This window comes from Schistocerca piceifrons, chromosome 2 (assembly GCF_021461385.2).
Source record: "Schistocerca piceifrons isolate TAMUIC-IGC-003096 chromosome 2, iqSchPice1.1, whole genome shotgun sequence".
Classification (NCBI taxonomy): Eukaryota; Metazoa; Arthropoda; class Insecta; order Orthoptera; family Acrididae; genus Schistocerca; species Schistocerca piceifrons.
This window is the reverse complement of record NC_060139.1, coordinates 40,542,555-40,557,735: the sequence shown is the minus strand read 5'-3', so window position 1 is coordinate 40,557,735 and position 15,181 is coordinate 40,542,555. Positions and strand designations below refer to the sequence as shown.

Below are 15,181 nucleotides of genomic sequence, written 5' to 3'. Positions count from 1 at the left end.
CGCCCGGGATCGAACCGGGGACCTTCTGCGTGTTAGGCAGACGTGATAACCGCTACACCACGGAAACTGCTTGTGTGCACCGTACTGCACAGACAACTTGTAGTGATGTTGCCATCGTAACTAAAAAATTCAATAAATGTGGTACTTGCAAAACGAAGGGACGTGCGGCAGATCCACACACGAAGTGGCTCATTGGAGGACAATACGACATAGGCAGGAAAATACTGTTCCCGCCCGGGATCGAACCGGGGACCTTCTGCGTGTGAAGCAGACGTGATAACCGCTACACTACGGAAACGACGGACACGACGAGTCCATCCTTTTTCACTCAAACTTGCCTCAGCCTTTCTATCGTCGGCGAATGCACACACGACAGATCTTTTGTCAGCCTGGAACCCATCACAGCCGAGGGCTCAAGAAGTCTTCGGGGTGCTCGAGAGGGTGTCTGCCGTAGCACCCCTAACGAGATAGCGGCGTTTCGCGCAGTCGTTATTGCGAGTCATATCAGCAAAGCAATCACTTTCTCAGCAGCAAGCAGTGCGAGCCCAGCGGCAGCTCTACATGAAGGTACCGACAGCCCAGGAAGGCCGCCCCCATCCCGCCAGCGTACACGAGACTTCCAGGGCACCCTGGACGACATCGAGGGATTGGAATAATTGGCAATCACCGTGTCACAGCGCTCGTTGGTCTAGGGGTATGATTCCTGCTTAGGGTGCAGGAGGTCCCGGGTTCAAATCCCGGACGAGCCCTAGCGTTTTGTGCAAACTGATCGCACGTCAGTGGCTGAGTCAGCGCAAAAAGCTCGCCGTCAATATCAAATGAACTTCTTATTCGATGTGAGCAATTGACACTCTGGTCCGACGCGTTAAAAAAAAAATAAAAAAAAAAAGTGGCTAGGGTACCTGGCTCTCACCCAGGAGGCGCGGGTTCGATTCCCGGTACCGGAAATGCGCATTTTGTTGCTCCTCTTATGCGACTTGGCCCGACTTAGCTCGACTGACGCTACGCTGACGCTTGCAGAAAACTACGTTAAGTACGATTCGTGGTAACAAGTGACGGCGAGAGCGATGCGACACCTGTCCACCTCTTATCGAGGCACCTAACTGTGGTCAACAAAGCTGGAGGACTGCAAGACATTGCCACGGGGGTTGAATGCAGCTAACCACACTGCTTAGTGTCCTAACAGTGGAGACAGGTTCAAAAAAAAAAAAAAAAAAAATGGGTATAATTCCTGCTTAGGGTGCAGGAGGTCCCGGGTTCAAATCCCGGACGAGCCAACGCGTTTTGTGCAAACTGATCGCACGTCAGTGGCTGAGTCAGCGCAAAAAGCTCGCCGTCAATATCAAACGAATTTCTTATTCGACGTGAGCAATTGACACTCTGGTCCGACGCGTGAAGGCGATTACGAAGGTTTCGGGTACAGGTGGTAGCAGATGCATGTTAGTAAGTCTTGCTTAAAGTGATGAAAAAGTGTTTCCGCCCGGGATCGAACCGGGGACCTTCTGCGTGTTAGGCAGACGTGATAACCGCTACACCACGGAAACTGCTTGTGTGCACCGTACTGCACAGACAACTTGTAGTGATGTTGCCATCGTAACTAAAAAATTCAATAAATGTGGTACTTGCAAAACGAAGGGACGTGCGGCAGATCCACACACGAAGTGGCTCATTGGAGGACAATACGACATAGGCAGGAAAATACTGTTCCCGCCCGGGATCGAACCGGGGACCTTCTGCGTGTGAAGCAGACGTGATAACCGCTACACTACGGAAACGACGGACACGACGAGTCCATCCTTTTTCACTCAAACTTGCCTCAGCCTTTCTATCGTCGGCGAATGCACACACGACAGATCTTTTGTCAGCCTGGAACCCATCACAGCCGAGGGCTCAAGAAGTCTTCGGGGTGCTCGAGAGGGTGTCTGCCGTAGCACCCCTAACGAGATAGCGGCGTTTCGCGCAGTCGTTATTGCGAGTCATATCAGCAAAGCAATCACTTTCTCAGCAGCAAGCAGTGCGAGCCCAGCGGCAGCTCTACATGAAGGTACCGACAGCCCAGGAAGGCCGCCCCCATCCCGCCAGCGTACACGAGACTTCCAGGGCACCCTGGACGACATCGAGGGATTGGAATAATTGGCAATCACCGTGTCACAGCGCTCGTTGGTCTAGGGGTATGATTCCTGCTTAGGGTGCAGGAGGTCCCGGGTTCAAATCCCGGACGAGCCCTAGCGTTTTGTGCAAACTGATCGCACGTCAGTGGCTGAGTCAGCGCAAAAAGCTCGCCGTCAATATCAAATGAACTTCTTATTCGATGTGAGCAATTGACACTCTGGTCCGACGCGTTAAAAAAAAAAATAAAAAAAAAAAGTGGCTAGGGTACCTGGCTCTCACCCAGGAGGCGCGGGTTCGATTCCCGGTACCGGAAATGCGCATTTTGTTGCTCCTCTTATGCGACTTGGCCCGACTTAGCTCGACTGACGCTACGCTGACGCTTGCAGAAAACTACGTTAAGTACGATTCGTGGTAACAAGTGACGGCGAGAGCGATGCGACACCTGTCCACCTCTTATCGAGGCACCTAACTGTGGTCAACAAAGCTGGAGGACTGCAAGACATTGCCACGGGGGTTGAATGCAGCTAACCACACTGCTTAGTGTCCTAACAGTGGAGACAGGTTCAAAAAAAAAAAAAAAAAAATGGGTATAATTCCTGCTTAGGGTGCAGGAGGTCCCGGGTTCAAATCCCGGACGAGCCAACGCGTTTTGTGCAAACTGATCGCACGTCAGTGGCTGAGTCAGCGCAAAAAGCTCGCCGTCAATATCAAACGAATTTCTTATTCGACGTGAGCAATTGACACTCTGGTCCGACGCGTGAAGGCGATTACGAAGGTTTCGGGTACAGGTGGTAGCAGATGCATGTTAGTAAGTCTTGCTTAAAGTGATGAAAAAGTGTTTCCGCCCGGGATCGAACCGGGGACCTTCTGCGTGTTAGGCAGACGTGATAACCGCTACACCACGGAAACTGCTTGTGTGCACCGTACTGCACAGACAACTTGTAGTGATGTTGCCATCGTAACTAAAAAATTCAATAAATGTGGTACTTGCAAAACGAAGGGACGTGCGGCAGATCCACACACGAAGTGGCTCATTGGAGGACAATACGACATAGGCAGGAAAATACTGTTCCCGCCCGGGATCGAACCGGGGACCTTCTGCGTGTGAAGCAGACGTGATAACCGCTACACTACGGAAACGACGGACACGACGAGTCCATCCTTTTTCACTCAAACTTGCCTCAGCCTTTCTATCGTCGGCGAATGCACACACGACAGATCTTTTGTCAGCCTGGAACCCATCACAGCCGAGGGCTCAAGAAGTCTTCGGGGTGCTCGAGAGGGTGTCTGCCGTAGCACCCCTAACGAGATAGCGGCGTTTCGCGCAGTCGTTATTGCGAGTCATATCAGCAAAGCAATCACTTTCTCAGCAGCAAGCAGTGCGAGCCCAGCGGCAGCTCTACATGAAGGTACCGACAGCCCAGGAAGGCCGCCCCCATCCCGCCAGCGTACACGAGACTTCCAGGGCACCCTGGACGACATCGAGGGATTGGAATAATTGGCAATCACCGTGTCACAGCGCTCGTTGGTCTAGGGGTATGATTCCTGCTTAGGGTGCAGGAGGTCCCGGGTTCAAATCCCGGACGAGCCCTAGCGTTTTGTGCAAACTGATCGCACGTCAGTGGCTGAGTCAGCGCAAAAAGCTCGCCGTCAATATCAAATGAACTTCTTATTCGATGTGAGCAATTGACACTCTGGTCCGACGCGTTAAAAAAAAAAATAAAAAAAAAAAGTGGCTAGGGTACCTGGCTCTCACCCAGGAGGCGCGGGTTCGATTCCCGGTACCGGAAATGCGCATTTTGTTGCTCCTCTTATGCGACTTGGCCCGACTTAGCTCGACTGACGCTACGCTGACGCTTGCAGAAAACTACGTTAAGTACGATTCGTGGTAACAAGTGACGGCGAGAGCGATGCGACACCTGTCCACCTCTTATCGAGGCACCTAACTGTGGTCAACAAAGCTGGAGGACTGCAAGACATTGCCACGGGGGTTGAATGCAGCTAACCACACTGCTTAGTGTCCTAACAGTGGAGACAGGTTCAAAAAAAAAAAAAAAAAATGGGTATAATTCCTGCTTAGGGTGCAGGAGGTCCCGGGTTCAAATCCCGGACGAGCCAACGCGTTTTGTGCAAACTGATCGCACGTCAGTGGCTGAGTCAGCGCAAAAAGCTCGCCGTCAATATCAAACGAATTTCTTATTCGACGTGAGCAATTGACACTCTGGTCCGACGCGTGAAGGCGATTACGAAGGTTTCGGGTACAGGTGGTAGCAGATGCATGTTAGTAAGTCTTGCTTAAAGTGATGAAAAAGTGTTTCCGCCCGGGATCGAACCGGGGACCTTCTGCGTGTTAGGCAGACGTGATAACCGCTACACCACGGAAACTGCTTGTGTGCACCGTACTGCACAGACAACTTGTAGTGATGTTGCCATCGTAACTAAAAAATTCAATAAATGTGGTACTTGCAAAACGAAGGGACGTGCGGCAGATCCACACACGAAGTGGCTCATTGGAGGACAATACGACATAGGCAGGAAAATACTGTTCCCGCCCGGGATCAAACCGGGGACCTTCTGCGTGTGAAGCAGACGTGATAACCGCTACACTACGGAAACGACGGACACGACGAGTCCATCCTTTTTCACTCAAACTTGCCTCAGCCTTTCTATCGTCGGCGAATGCACACACGACAGATCTTTTGTCAGCCTGGAACCCATCACAGCCGAGGGCTCAAGAAGTCTTCGGGGTGCTCGAGAGGGTGTCTGCCGTAGCACCCCTAACGAGATAGCGGCGTTTCGCGCAGTCGTTATTGCGAGTCATATCAGCAAAGCAATCACTTTCTCAGCAGCAAGCAGTGCGAGCCCAGCGGCAGCTCTACATGAAGGTACCGACAGCCCAGGAAGGCCGCCCCCATCCCGCCAGCGTACACGAGACTTCCAGGGCACCCTGGACGACATCGAGGGATTGGAATAATTGGCAATCACCGTGTCACAGCGCTCGTTGGTCTAGGGGTATGATTCCTGCTTAGGGTGCAGGAGGTCCCGGGTTCAAATCCCGGACGAGCCCTAGCGTTTTGTGCAAACTGATCGCACGTCAGTGGCTGAGTCAGCGCAAAAAGCTCGCCGTCAATATCAAATGAACTTCTTATTCGATGTGAGCAATTGACACTCTGGTCCGACGCGTTAAAAAAAAAAATAAAAAAAAAAGTGGCTAGGGTACCTGGCTCTCACCCAGGAGGCGCGGGTTCGATTCCCGGTACCGGAAATGCGCATTTTGTTGCTCCTCTTATGCGACTTGGCCCGACTTAGCTCGACTGACGCTACGCTGACGCTTGCAGAAAACTACGTTAAGTACGATTCGTGGTAACAAGTGACGGCGAGAGCGATGCGACACCTGTCCACCTCTTATCGAGGCACCTAACTGTGGTCAACAAAGCTGGAGGACTGCAAGACATTGCCACGGGGGTTGAATGCAGCTAACCACACTGCTTAGTGTCCTAACAGTGGAGACAGGTTCAAAAAAAAAAAAAAAAAAATGGGTATAATTCCTGCTTAGGGTGCAGGAGGTCCCGGGTTCAAATCCCGGACGAGCCAACGCGTTTTGTGCAAACTGATCGCACGTCAGTGGCTGAGTCAGCGCAAAAAGCTCGCCGTCAATATCAAACGAATTTCTTATTCGACGTGAGCAATTGACACTCTGGTCCGACGCGTGAAGGCGATTACGAAGGTTTCGGGTACAGGTGGTAGCAGATGCATGTTAGTAAGTCTTGCTTAAAGTGATGAAAAAGTGTTTCCGCCGGGATCGAACCGGGGACCTTCTGCGTGTTAGGCAGACGTGATAACCGCTACACCACGGAAACTGCTTGTGTGCACCGTACTGCACAGACAACTTGTAGTGATGTTGCCATCGTAACTAAAAAATTCAATAAATGTGGTACTTGCAAAACGAAGGGACGTGCGGCAGATCCACACACGAAGTGGCTCATTGGAGGACAATACGACATAGGCAGGAAAATACTGTTCCCGCCCGGGATCGAACCGGGGACCTTCTGCGTGTGAAGCAGACGTGATAACCGCTACACTACGGAAACGACGGACACGACGAGTCCATCCTTTTTCACTCAAACTTGCCTCAGCCTTTCTATCGTCGGCGAATGCACACACGACAGATCTTTTGTCAGCCTGGAACCCATCACAGCCGAGGGCTCAAGAAGTCTTCGGGGTGCTCGAGAGGGTGTCTGCCGTAGCACCCCTAACGAGATAGCGGCGTTTCGCGCAGTCGTTATTGCGAGTCATATCAGCAAAGCAATCACTTTCTCAGCAGCAAGCAGTGCGAGCCCAGCGGCAGCTCTACATGAAGGTACCGACAGCCCAGGAAGGCCGCCCCCATCCCGCCAGCGTACACGAGACTTCCAGGGCACCCTGGACGACATCGAGGGATTGGAATAATTGGCAATCACCGTGTCACAGCGCTCGTTGGTCTAGGGGTATGATTCCTGCTTAGGGTGCAGGAGGTCCCGGGTTCAAATCCCGGACGAGCCCTAGCGTTTTGTGCAAACTGATCGCACGTCAGTGGCTGAGTCAGCGCAAAAAGCTCGCCGTCAATATCAAATGAACTTCTTATTCGATGTGAGCAATTGACACTCTGGTCCGACGCGTTAAAAAAAAAAATAAAAAAAAAAAGTGGCTAGGGTACCTGGCTCTCACCCAGGAGGCGCGGGTTCGATTCCCGGTACCGGAAATGCGCATTTTGTTGCTCCTCTTATGCGACTTGGCCCGACTTAGCTCGACTGACGCTACGCTGACGCTTGCAGAAAACTACGTTAAGTACGATTCGTGGTAACAAGTGACGGCGAGAGCGATGCGACACCTGTCCACCTCTTATCGAGGCACCTAACTGTGGTCAACAAAGCTGGAGGACTGCAAGACATTGCCACGGGGGTTGAATGCAGCTAACCACACTGCTTAGTGTCCTAACAGTGGAGACAGGTTCAAAAAAAAAAAAAAAAAAATGGGTATAATTCCTGCTTAGGGTGCAGGAGGTCCCGGGTTCAAATCCCGGACGAGCCAACGCGTTTTGTGCAAACTGATCGCACGTCAGTGGCTGAGTCAGCGCAAAAAGCTCGCCGTCAATATCAAACGAATTTCTTATTCGACGTGAGCAATTGACACTCTGGTCCGACGCGTGAAGGCGATTACGAAGGTTTCGGGTACAGGTGGTAGCAGATGCATGTTAGTAAGTCTTGCTTAAAGTGATGAAAAAGTGTTTCCGCCCGGGATCGAACCGGGGACCTTCTGCGTGTTAGGCAGACGTGATAACCGCTACACCACGGAAACTGCTTGTGTGCACCGTACTGCACAGACAACTTGTAGTGATGTTGCCATCGTAACTAAAAAATTCAATAAATGTGGTACTTGCAAAACGAAGGGACGTGCGGCAGATCCACACACGAAGTGGCTCATTGGAGGACAATACGACATAGGCAGGAAAATACTGTTCCCGCCCGGGATCGAACCGGGGACCTTCTGCGTGTGAAGCAGACGTGATAACCGCTACACTACGGAAACGACGGACACGACGAGTCCATCCTTTTTCACTCAAACTTGCCTCAGCCTTTCTATCGTCGGCGAATGCACACACGACAGATCTTTTGTCAGCCTGGAACCCATCACAGCCGAGGGCTCAAGAAGTCTTCGGGGTGCTCGAGAGGGTGTCTGCCGTAGCACCCCTAACGAGATAGCGGCGTTTCGCGCAGTCGTTATTGCGAGTCATATCAGCAAAGCAATCACTTTCTCAGCAGCAAGCAGTGCGAGCCCAGCGGCAGCTCTACATGAAGGTACCGACAGCCCAGGAAGGCCGCCCCCATCCCGCCAGCGTACACGAGACTTCCAGGGCACCCTGGACGACATCGAGGGATTGGAATAATTGGCAATCACCGTGTCACAGCGCTCGTTGGTCTAGGGGTATGATTCCTGCTTAGGGTGCAGGAGGTCCCGGGTTCAAATCCCGGACGAGCCCTAGCGTTTTGTGCAAACTGATCGCACGTCAGTGGCTGAGTCAGCGCAAAAAGCTCGCCGTCAATATCAAATGAACTTCTTATTCGATGTGAGCAATTGACACTCTGGTCCGACGCGTTAAAAAAAAAAATAAAAAAAAAAAGTGGCTAGGGTACCTGGCTCTCACCCAGGAGGCGCGGGTTCGATTCCCGGTACCGGAAATGCGCATTTTGTTGCTCCTCTTATGCGACTTGGCCCGACTTAGCTCGACTGACGCTACGCTGACGCTTGCAGAAAACTACGTTAAGTACGATTCGTGGTAACAAGTGACGGCGAGAGCGATGCGACACCTGTCCACCTCTTATCGAGGCACCTAACTGTGGTCAACAAAGCTGGAGGACTGCAAGACATTGCCACGGGGGTTGAATGCAGCTAACCACACTGCTTAGTGTCCTAACAGTGGAGACAGGTTCAAAAAAAAAAAAAAAAAAATGGGTATAATTCCTGCTTAGGGTGCAGGAGGTCCCGGGTTCAAATCCCGGACGAGCCAACGCGTTTTGTGCAAACTGATCGCACGTCAGTGGCTGAGTCAGCGCAAAAAGCTCGCCGTCAATATCAAACGAATTTCTTATTCGACGTGAGCAATTGACACTCTGGTCCGACGCGTGAAGGCGATTACGAAGGTTTCGGGTACAGGTGGTAGCAGATGCATGTTAGTAAGTCTTGCTTAAAGTGATGAAAAAGTGTTTCCGCCCGGGATCGAACCGGGGACCTTCTGCGTGTTAGGCAGACGTGATAACCGCTACACCACGGAAACTGCTTGTGTGCACCGTACTGCACAGACAACTTGTAGTGATGTTGCCATCGTAACTAAAAAATTCAATAAATGTGGTACTTGCAAAACGAAGGGACGTGCGGCAGATCCACACACGAAGTGGCTCATTGGAGGACAATACGACATAGGCAGGAAAATACTGTTCCCGCCCGGGATCGAACCGGGGACCTTCTGCGTGTGAAGCAGACGTGATAACCGCTACACTACGGAAACGACGGACACGACGAGTCCATCCTTTTTCACTCAAACTTGCCTCAGCCTTTCTATCGTCGGCGAATGCACACACGACAGATCTTTTGTCAGCCTGGAACCCATCACAGCCGAGGGCTCAAGAAGTCTTCGGGGTGCTCGAGAGGGTGTCTGCCGTAGCACCCCTAACGAGATAGCGGCGTTTCGCGCAGTCGTTATTGCGAGTCATATCAGCAAAGCAATCACTTTCTCAGCAGCAAGCAGTGCGAGCCCAGCGGCAGCTCTACATGAAGGTACCGACAGCCCAGGAAGGCCGCCCCCATCCCGCCAGCGTACACGAGACTTCCAGGGCACCCTGGACGACATCGAGGGATTGGAATAATTGGCAATCACCGTGTCACAGCGCTCGTTGGTCTAGGGGTATGATTCCTGCTTAGGGTGCAGGAGGTCCCGGGTTCAAATCCCGGACGAGCCCTAGCGTTTTGTGCAAACTGATCGCACGTCAGTGGCTGAGTCAGCGCAAAAAGCTCGCCGTCAATATCAAATGAACTTCTTATTCGATGTGAGCAATTGACACTCTGGTCCGACGCGTTAAAAAAAAAAATAAAAAAAAAAAGTGGCTAGGGTACCTGGCTCTCACCCAGGAGGCGCGGGTTCGATTCCCGGTACCGGAAATGCGCATTTTGTTGCTCCTCTTATGCGACTTGGCCCGACTTAGCTCGACTGACGCTACGCTGACGCTTGCAGAAAACTACGTTAAGTACGATTCGTGGTAACAAGTGACGGCGAGAGCGATGCGACACCTGTCCACCTCTTATCGAGGCACCTAACTGTGGTCAACAAAGCTGGAGGACTGCAAGACATTGCCACGGGGGTTGAATGCAGCTAACCACACTGCTTAGTGTCCTAACAGTGGAGACAGGTTCAAAAAAAAAAAAAAAAAAATGGGTATAATTCCTGCTTAGGGTGCAGGAGGTCCCGGGTTCAAATCCCGGACGAGCCAACGCGTTTTGTGCAAACTGATCGCACGTCAGTGGCTGAGTCAGCGCAAAAAGCTCGCCGTCAATATCAAACGAATTTCTTATTCGACGTGAGCAATTGACACTCTGGTCCGACGCGTGAAGGCGATTACGAAGGTTTCGGGATGCATGTTAGTAAGTCTTGCTTAAGTGATGAAAAAGTGTTTCCGCCCGGGATCGAACAGGGGACCTTCTGCGTGTTAGGCAGACGTGATAACCGCTACACCACGGAAACTGCTTGTGTGCACCGTACTGCACAGACAACTTGTAGTGATGTTGCCATCGTAACTAAAAAATTTCAATAAATGTGGTACTTGCAAAAACGAAGGGACGTGCGGCAGATCCACACACGAAGTGGCTCATTGGAGGACAATACGACATAGGCAGGAAAATACTGTTCCCGCCCGGGATCGAACCGGGGACCTTCTGCGTGTGAAGCAGACGTGATAACCGCTACACTACGGAAACGACGGACACGACGGGTCCATCCTTTTTCACTCAAACTTGCCTCAGGCCTTTCTATCGTCGGCGAATGCACACACGACAGATCTTTTGTCAGCCTGGAACCCATCACAGCCGAGGGCTCAAGAAGTCTTCGGGGTGCTCGAGAGGGTGTCTGCCGTAGCACCCCCTAACGAGATAGCGGCGTTTCGCGCAGTCGTTATTGCGGAGTCATATCAGCAAAGCAATCACTTTCTCAGCAGCAAGCAGTGCGAGCCCCAGCGGCAGCTCTACATGAAGGTACCGACAGCCCAGGAAGGCCGCCCCCATCCCGCCAGCGTACACGAGACTTCCAGGGCACCCTGGACGACATCGACGGGATTGGAATAATTGGCAATCACCGTGTCACAGCGCTCGTTGGTCTAGGGGTATGATTCCTGCTTAGGGTGCAGGAGGTCCCGGGTTCAAAATCCCGGACGAGCCCTAGCGTTTTGTGCAAACTGATCGCACGTCAGTGGCTGAGTCAGCGCAAAAAGCTCGCCGTCAATATCAAATGAACTTCTTATTACGATGTGAGCAATTGTGACACTCTGGTCCGACGCGTTAAAAAAAAAAATAAAAAAAAAAAAGTGGCTAGGGTACCTGGCTCTCACCCAGGAGGCGCGGGTTCGATTCCCGGTACCGGAAATGCGCATTTTGTTGCTCCTCTTATGCGACTTGGCCCGACTTAGCTCGACTGACGCTACGCTGACGCTTGCAGAAAACTACGTTAAGTACGATTCGTGGTAACAAGTGACGGCGAGAGCGATGCGACACCTGTCCACCTCTTATCGAGGCACCTAACTGTGGTCAACAAAGCTGGAGGACTGCAAGACATTGCCACGGGGGTTGAATGCAGCTAACCACACTGCTTAGTGTCCTAACAGTGAGACAGGTTCAAAAAAAAAAAAAAAAAAAATGGTATATAATTCCTGCTTAGGGTGCAGGCGTGGTCCCGGGTTCAAATCCCGGACGAGCCAACGCGTTTTGGTTTTGTGCAAACTGATCGCACGTCAGTGGCTGAGTCAGCGCAAAAAGCTCGCCGTCAATATCAAACGAATTTCTTATTCGACGTGAGCAATTGACACTCTGGTCCGACGCGTGAAGGCGATTACGAAGGTTTCGGGTACAGGTGGTAGCAGATGCATGTTAGTAAGTCTTGCTTAAAGTGATGAAAAAGTGTTTCCGCCCGGGATCGAACAGGGGACCTTCTGCGTGTTAGGCAGACGTGATAACCGCTACACCACGGAAACTGCTTGTGTGCACCGTACTGCACAGACAACTTGTAGTGATGTTGCCATCGTAACTAAAAAATTCAATAAATGTGGTACTTGCAAAACGAAGGGACGTGCGGCAGATCCACACACGAAGTGGCTCATTGGAGGACAATACGACATAGGCAGGAAAATACTGTTCCCGCCCGGGATCGAACCGGGGACCTTCTGCGTGTGAAGCAGACGTGATAACCGCTACACTACGGAAACGACGGACACGACGAGTCCATCCTTTTTCACTCAAACTTGCCTCAGCCTTTCTATCGTCGGCGAATGCACACACGACAGATCTTTTGTCAGCCTGGAACCCATCACAGCCGAGGGCTCAAGAAGTCTTCGGGGGTGCTCGAGAGGGTGTCTGCCGTAGCACCCCTAACGAGATAGCGGCGTTTCGCGCAGTCGTTATTGCGAGTCATATCAGCAAAGCAATCACTTTCTCAGCAGCAAGCAGTGCGAGCCCAGCGGCAGCTCTACATGAAGGTACCGACAGCCCAGGAAGGCCGCCCCCATCCCGCCAGCGTACACGAGACTTCCAGGGCACCCTGGACGACATCGAGGGATTGGAATAATTGGCAATCACCGTGTCACAGCGCTCGTTGGTCTAGGGGTATGATTCCTGCTTAGGGTGCAGGAGGTCCCGGGTTCAAATCCCGGACGAGCCCTAGCGTTTTGTGCAAACTGATCGCACGTCAGTGGCTGAGTCAGCGCAAAAAGCTCGCCGTCAATATCAAATGAACTTCTTATTCGATGTGAGCAATTGACACTCTGGTCCGACGCGTTAAAAAAAAAAATAAAAAAAAAAAGTGGCTAGGGTACCTGGCTCTCACCCAGGAGGCGCGGGTTCGATTCCCGGTACCGGAAATGCGCATTTTGTTGCTCCTCTTATGCGACTTGGCCCGACTTAGCTCGACTGACGCTACGCTGACGCTTGCAGAAAACTACGTTAAGTACGATTCGTGGTAACAAGTGACGGCGAGAGCGTTGCGACACCTGTCCACCTCTTATCGAGGCACCTAACTGTGGTCAACAAAGCTGGAGGACTGCAAGACATTGCCACGGGGGTTGAATGCAGCTAACCACACTGCTTAGTGTCCTAACAGTGGAGACAGGTTCAAAAAAAAAAAAAAAAAAAAAAAATGGGTATAATTCCTGCTTAGGGTGCAGGAGGTCCCGGGTTCAAATCCCGGACGAGCCAACGCGTTTTGTGCAAACTGATCGCACGTCAGTGGCTGAGTCAGCGCAAAAAGCTCGCCGTCAATATCAAACGAATTTCTTATTCGACGTGAGCAATTGACACTCTGGTCCGACGCGTGAAGGCGATTACGAAGGTTTCGGGTACAGGTGGTAGCAGATGCATGTTAGTAAGTCTTGCTTAAAGTGATGAAAAAGTGTTTCCGCCCGGGATCGAACAGGGGACCTTCTGCGTGTTAGGCAGACGTGATAACCGCTACACCACGGAAACTGCTTGTGTGCACCGTACTGCACAGACAACTTGTAGTGATGTTGCCATCGTAACTAAAAAATTCAATAAATGTGGTACTTGCAAAACGAAGGGACGTGCGGCAGATCCACACACGAAGTGGCTCATTGGAGGACAATACGACATAGGCAGGAAAATACTGTTCCCGCCCGGGATCGAACCGGGGACCTTCTGCGTGTGAAGCAGACGTGATAACCGCTACACTACGGAAACGACGGACACGACGAGTCCATCCTTTTTCACTCAAACTTGCCTCAGCCTTTCTATCGTCGGCGAATGCACACACGACAGATCTTTTGTCAGCCTGGAACCCATCACAGCCGAGGGCTCAAGAAGTCTTCGGGGTGCTCGAGAGGGTGTCTGCCGTAGCACCCCTAACGAGATAGCGGCGTTTCGCGCAGTCGTTATTGCGAGTCATATCAGCAAAGCAATCACTTTCTCAGCAGCAAGCAGTGCGAGCCCAGCGGCAGCTCTACATGAAGGTACCGACAGCCCAGGAAGGCCGCCCCCATCCCGCCAGCGTACACGAGACTTCCAGGGCACCCTGGACGACATCGAGGGATTGGAATAATTGGCAATCACCGTGTCACAGCGCTCGTTGGTCTAGGGGTATGATTCCTGCTTAGGGTGCAGGAGGTCCCGGGTTCAAATCCCGGACGAGCCCTAGCGTTTTGTGCAAACTGATCGCACGTCAGTGGCTGAGTCAGCGCAAAAAGCTCGCCGTCAATATCAAATGAACTTCTTATTCGATGTGAGCAATTGACACTCTGGTCCGACGCGTTAAAAAAAAAAATAAAAAAAAAAAAGTGGCTAGGGTACCTGGCTCTCACCCAGGAGGCGCGGGTTCGATTCCCGGTACCGGAAATGCGCATTTTGTTGCTCCTCTTATGCGACTTGGCCCGACTTAGCTCGACTGACGCTACGCTGACGCTTGCAGAAAACTACGTTAAGTACGATTCGTGGTAACAAGTGACGGCGAGAGCGATGCGACACCTGTCCACCTCTTATCGAGGCACCTAACTGTGGTCAACAAAGCTGGAGGACTGCAAGACATTGCCACGGGGGTTGAATGCAGCTAACCACACTGCTTAGTGTCCTAACAGTGGAGACAGGTTCAAAAAAAAAAAAAAAAAATGGGTATAATTCCTGCTTAGGGTGCAGGAGGTCCCGGGTTCAAATCCCGGACGAGCCAACGCGTTTTGTGCAAACTGATCGCACGTCAGTGGCTGAGTCAGCGCAAAAAGCTCGCCGTCAATATCAAACGAATTTCTTATTCGACGTGAGCAATTGACACTCTGGTCCGACGCGTGAAGGCGATTACGAAGGTTTCGGGTACAGGTGGTAGCAGATGCATGTTAGTAAGTCTTGCTTAAAGTGATGAAAAAGTGTTCCGCCCGGGATCGAACAGGGGACCTTCTGCGTGTTAGGCAGACGTGATAACCGCTACACCACGGAAACTGCTTGTGTGCACCGTACTGCACAGACAACTTGTAGTGATGTTGCCATCGTAACTAAAAAATTCAATAAATGTGGTACTTGCAAAACGAAGGGACGTGCGGCAGATCCACACACGAAGTGGCTCATTGGAGGACAATACGACATAGGCAGGAAAATACTGTTCCCGCCCGGGATCGAACCGGGGACCTTCTGCGTGTGAAGCAGACGTGATAACCGCTACACTACGGAAACGACGGACACGACGAGTCCATCCTTTTTCACTCAAACTTGCCTCAGCCTTTCTATCGTCGGCGAATGCACACACGACAGATCTTTTGTCAGCCTGGAACCCATCACA

General features: G+C 51.7%; 30 non-coding genes across 30 annotated transcripts; 9 read left to right on the top strand and 21 right to left on the bottom strand.

Moving 5' to 3' along the window:
- Positions 1 to 225: 225 nt before the first annotated feature.
- On the bottom strand, positions 226 to 298 carry Trnav-cac. Its single transcript has one exon. It is a non-coding gene; the product is annotated as a tRNA-Val (tRNA).
- A 379-nt stretch (positions 299 to 677) lies between these two features.
- On the top strand, positions 678 to 751 carry Trnap-agg. The gene has a single exon. It is a non-coding gene; the product is annotated as a tRNA-Pro (tRNA).
- A 720-nt stretch (positions 752 to 1,471) lies between these two features.
- On the bottom strand, positions 1,472 to 1,544 carry Trnav-aac. The gene has a single exon. It is a non-coding gene; the product is annotated as a tRNA-Val (tRNA).
- Positions 1,545 to 1,702: 158 nt separating this feature from the next.
- Positions 1,703 to 1,775, bottom strand: Trnav-cac. The gene has a single exon. It is a non-coding gene; the product is annotated as a tRNA-Val (tRNA).
- Positions 1,776 to 2,154: 379 nt separating this feature from the next.
- On the top strand, positions 2,155 to 2,228 carry Trnap-agg. The gene has a single exon. It is a non-coding gene; the product is annotated as a tRNA-Pro (tRNA).
- A 720-nt stretch (positions 2,229 to 2,948) lies between these two features.
- Trnav-aac lies at positions 2,949 to 3,021 on the bottom strand. Its single transcript has one exon. It is a non-coding gene; the product is annotated as a tRNA-Val (tRNA).
- Positions 3,022 to 3,179: 158 nt separating this feature from the next.
- Positions 3,180 to 3,252, bottom strand: Trnav-cac. The gene has a single exon. It is a non-coding gene; the product is annotated as a tRNA-Val (tRNA).
- Positions 3,253 to 3,631: 379 nt separating this feature from the next.
- Trnap-agg lies at positions 3,632 to 3,705 on the top strand. The gene has a single exon. It is a non-coding gene; the product is annotated as a tRNA-Pro (tRNA).
- A 719-nt stretch (positions 3,706 to 4,424) lies between these two features.
- Positions 4,425 to 4,497, bottom strand: Trnav-aac. The gene has a single exon. It is a non-coding gene; the product is annotated as a tRNA-Val (tRNA).
- Positions 4,498 to 4,655: 158 nt separating this feature from the next.
- Trnav-cac lies at positions 4,656 to 4,728 on the bottom strand. The gene has a single exon. It is a non-coding gene; the product is annotated as a tRNA-Val (tRNA).
- A 379-nt stretch (positions 4,729 to 5,107) lies between these two features.
- On the top strand, positions 5,108 to 5,181 carry Trnap-agg. The gene has a single exon. It is a non-coding gene; the product is annotated as a tRNA-Pro (tRNA).
- A 719-nt stretch (positions 5,182 to 5,900) lies between these two features.
- Trnav-aac lies at positions 5,901 to 5,972 on the bottom strand. Its single transcript has one exon. It is a non-coding gene; the product is annotated as a tRNA-Val (tRNA).
- A 158-nt stretch (positions 5,973 to 6,130) lies between these two features.
- Trnav-cac lies at positions 6,131 to 6,203 on the bottom strand. The gene has a single exon. It is a non-coding gene; the product is annotated as a tRNA-Val (tRNA).
- Positions 6,204 to 6,582: 379 nt separating this feature from the next.
- Positions 6,583 to 6,656, top strand: Trnap-agg. Its single transcript has one exon. It is a non-coding gene; the product is annotated as a tRNA-Pro (tRNA).
- Positions 6,657 to 7,376: 720 nt separating this feature from the next.
- On the bottom strand, positions 7,377 to 7,449 carry Trnav-aac. Its single transcript has one exon. It is a non-coding gene; the product is annotated as a tRNA-Val (tRNA).
- A 158-nt stretch (positions 7,450 to 7,607) lies between these two features.
- Positions 7,608 to 7,680, bottom strand: Trnav-cac. The gene has a single exon. It is a non-coding gene; the product is annotated as a tRNA-Val (tRNA).
- A 379-nt stretch (positions 7,681 to 8,059) lies between these two features.
- Positions 8,060 to 8,133, top strand: Trnap-agg. The gene has a single exon. It is a non-coding gene; the product is annotated as a tRNA-Pro (tRNA).
- Positions 8,134 to 8,853: 720 nt separating this feature from the next.
- Trnav-aac lies at positions 8,854 to 8,926 on the bottom strand. Its single transcript has one exon. It is a non-coding gene; the product is annotated as a tRNA-Val (tRNA).
- A 158-nt stretch (positions 8,927 to 9,084) lies between these two features.
- On the bottom strand, positions 9,085 to 9,157 carry Trnav-cac. Its single transcript has one exon. It is a non-coding gene; the product is annotated as a tRNA-Val (tRNA).
- Positions 9,158 to 9,536: 379 nt separating this feature from the next.
- Trnap-agg lies at positions 9,537 to 9,610 on the top strand. Its single transcript has one exon. It is a non-coding gene; the product is annotated as a tRNA-Pro (tRNA).
- A 704-nt stretch (positions 9,611 to 10,314) lies between these two features.
- On the bottom strand, positions 10,315 to 10,387 carry Trnav-aac. The gene has a single exon. It is a non-coding gene; the product is annotated as a tRNA-Val (tRNA).
- Positions 10,388 to 10,547: 160 nt separating this feature from the next.
- Positions 10,548 to 10,620, bottom strand: Trnav-cac. Its single transcript has one exon. It is a non-coding gene; the product is annotated as a tRNA-Val (tRNA).
- A 1,192-nt stretch (positions 10,621 to 11,812) lies between these two features.
- On the bottom strand, positions 11,813 to 11,885 carry Trnav-aac. Its single transcript has one exon. It is a non-coding gene; the product is annotated as a tRNA-Val (tRNA).
- Positions 11,886 to 12,043: 158 nt separating this feature from the next.
- Positions 12,044 to 12,116, bottom strand: Trnav-cac. The gene has a single exon. It is a non-coding gene; the product is annotated as a tRNA-Val (tRNA).
- Positions 12,117 to 12,496: 380 nt separating this feature from the next.
- Positions 12,497 to 12,570, top strand: Trnap-agg. Its single transcript has one exon. It is a non-coding gene; the product is annotated as a tRNA-Pro (tRNA).
- Positions 12,571 to 13,295: 725 nt separating this feature from the next.
- Positions 13,296 to 13,368, bottom strand: Trnav-aac. Its single transcript has one exon. It is a non-coding gene; the product is annotated as a tRNA-Val (tRNA).
- Positions 13,369 to 13,526: 158 nt separating this feature from the next.
- Trnav-cac lies at positions 13,527 to 13,599 on the bottom strand. Its single transcript has one exon. It is a non-coding gene; the product is annotated as a tRNA-Val (tRNA).
- Positions 13,600 to 13,978: 379 nt separating this feature from the next.
- Trnap-agg lies at positions 13,979 to 14,052 on the top strand. Its single transcript has one exon. It is a non-coding gene; the product is annotated as a tRNA-Pro (tRNA).
- Positions 14,053 to 14,770: 718 nt separating this feature from the next.
- On the bottom strand, positions 14,771 to 14,844 carry Trnav-aac. The gene has a single exon. It is a non-coding gene; the product is annotated as a tRNA-Val (tRNA).
- Positions 14,845 to 15,002: 158 nt separating this feature from the next.
- Trnav-cac lies at positions 15,003 to 15,075 on the bottom strand. The gene has a single exon. It is a non-coding gene; the product is annotated as a tRNA-Val (tRNA).
- Positions 15,076 to 15,181: the final 106 nt, after the last annotated feature.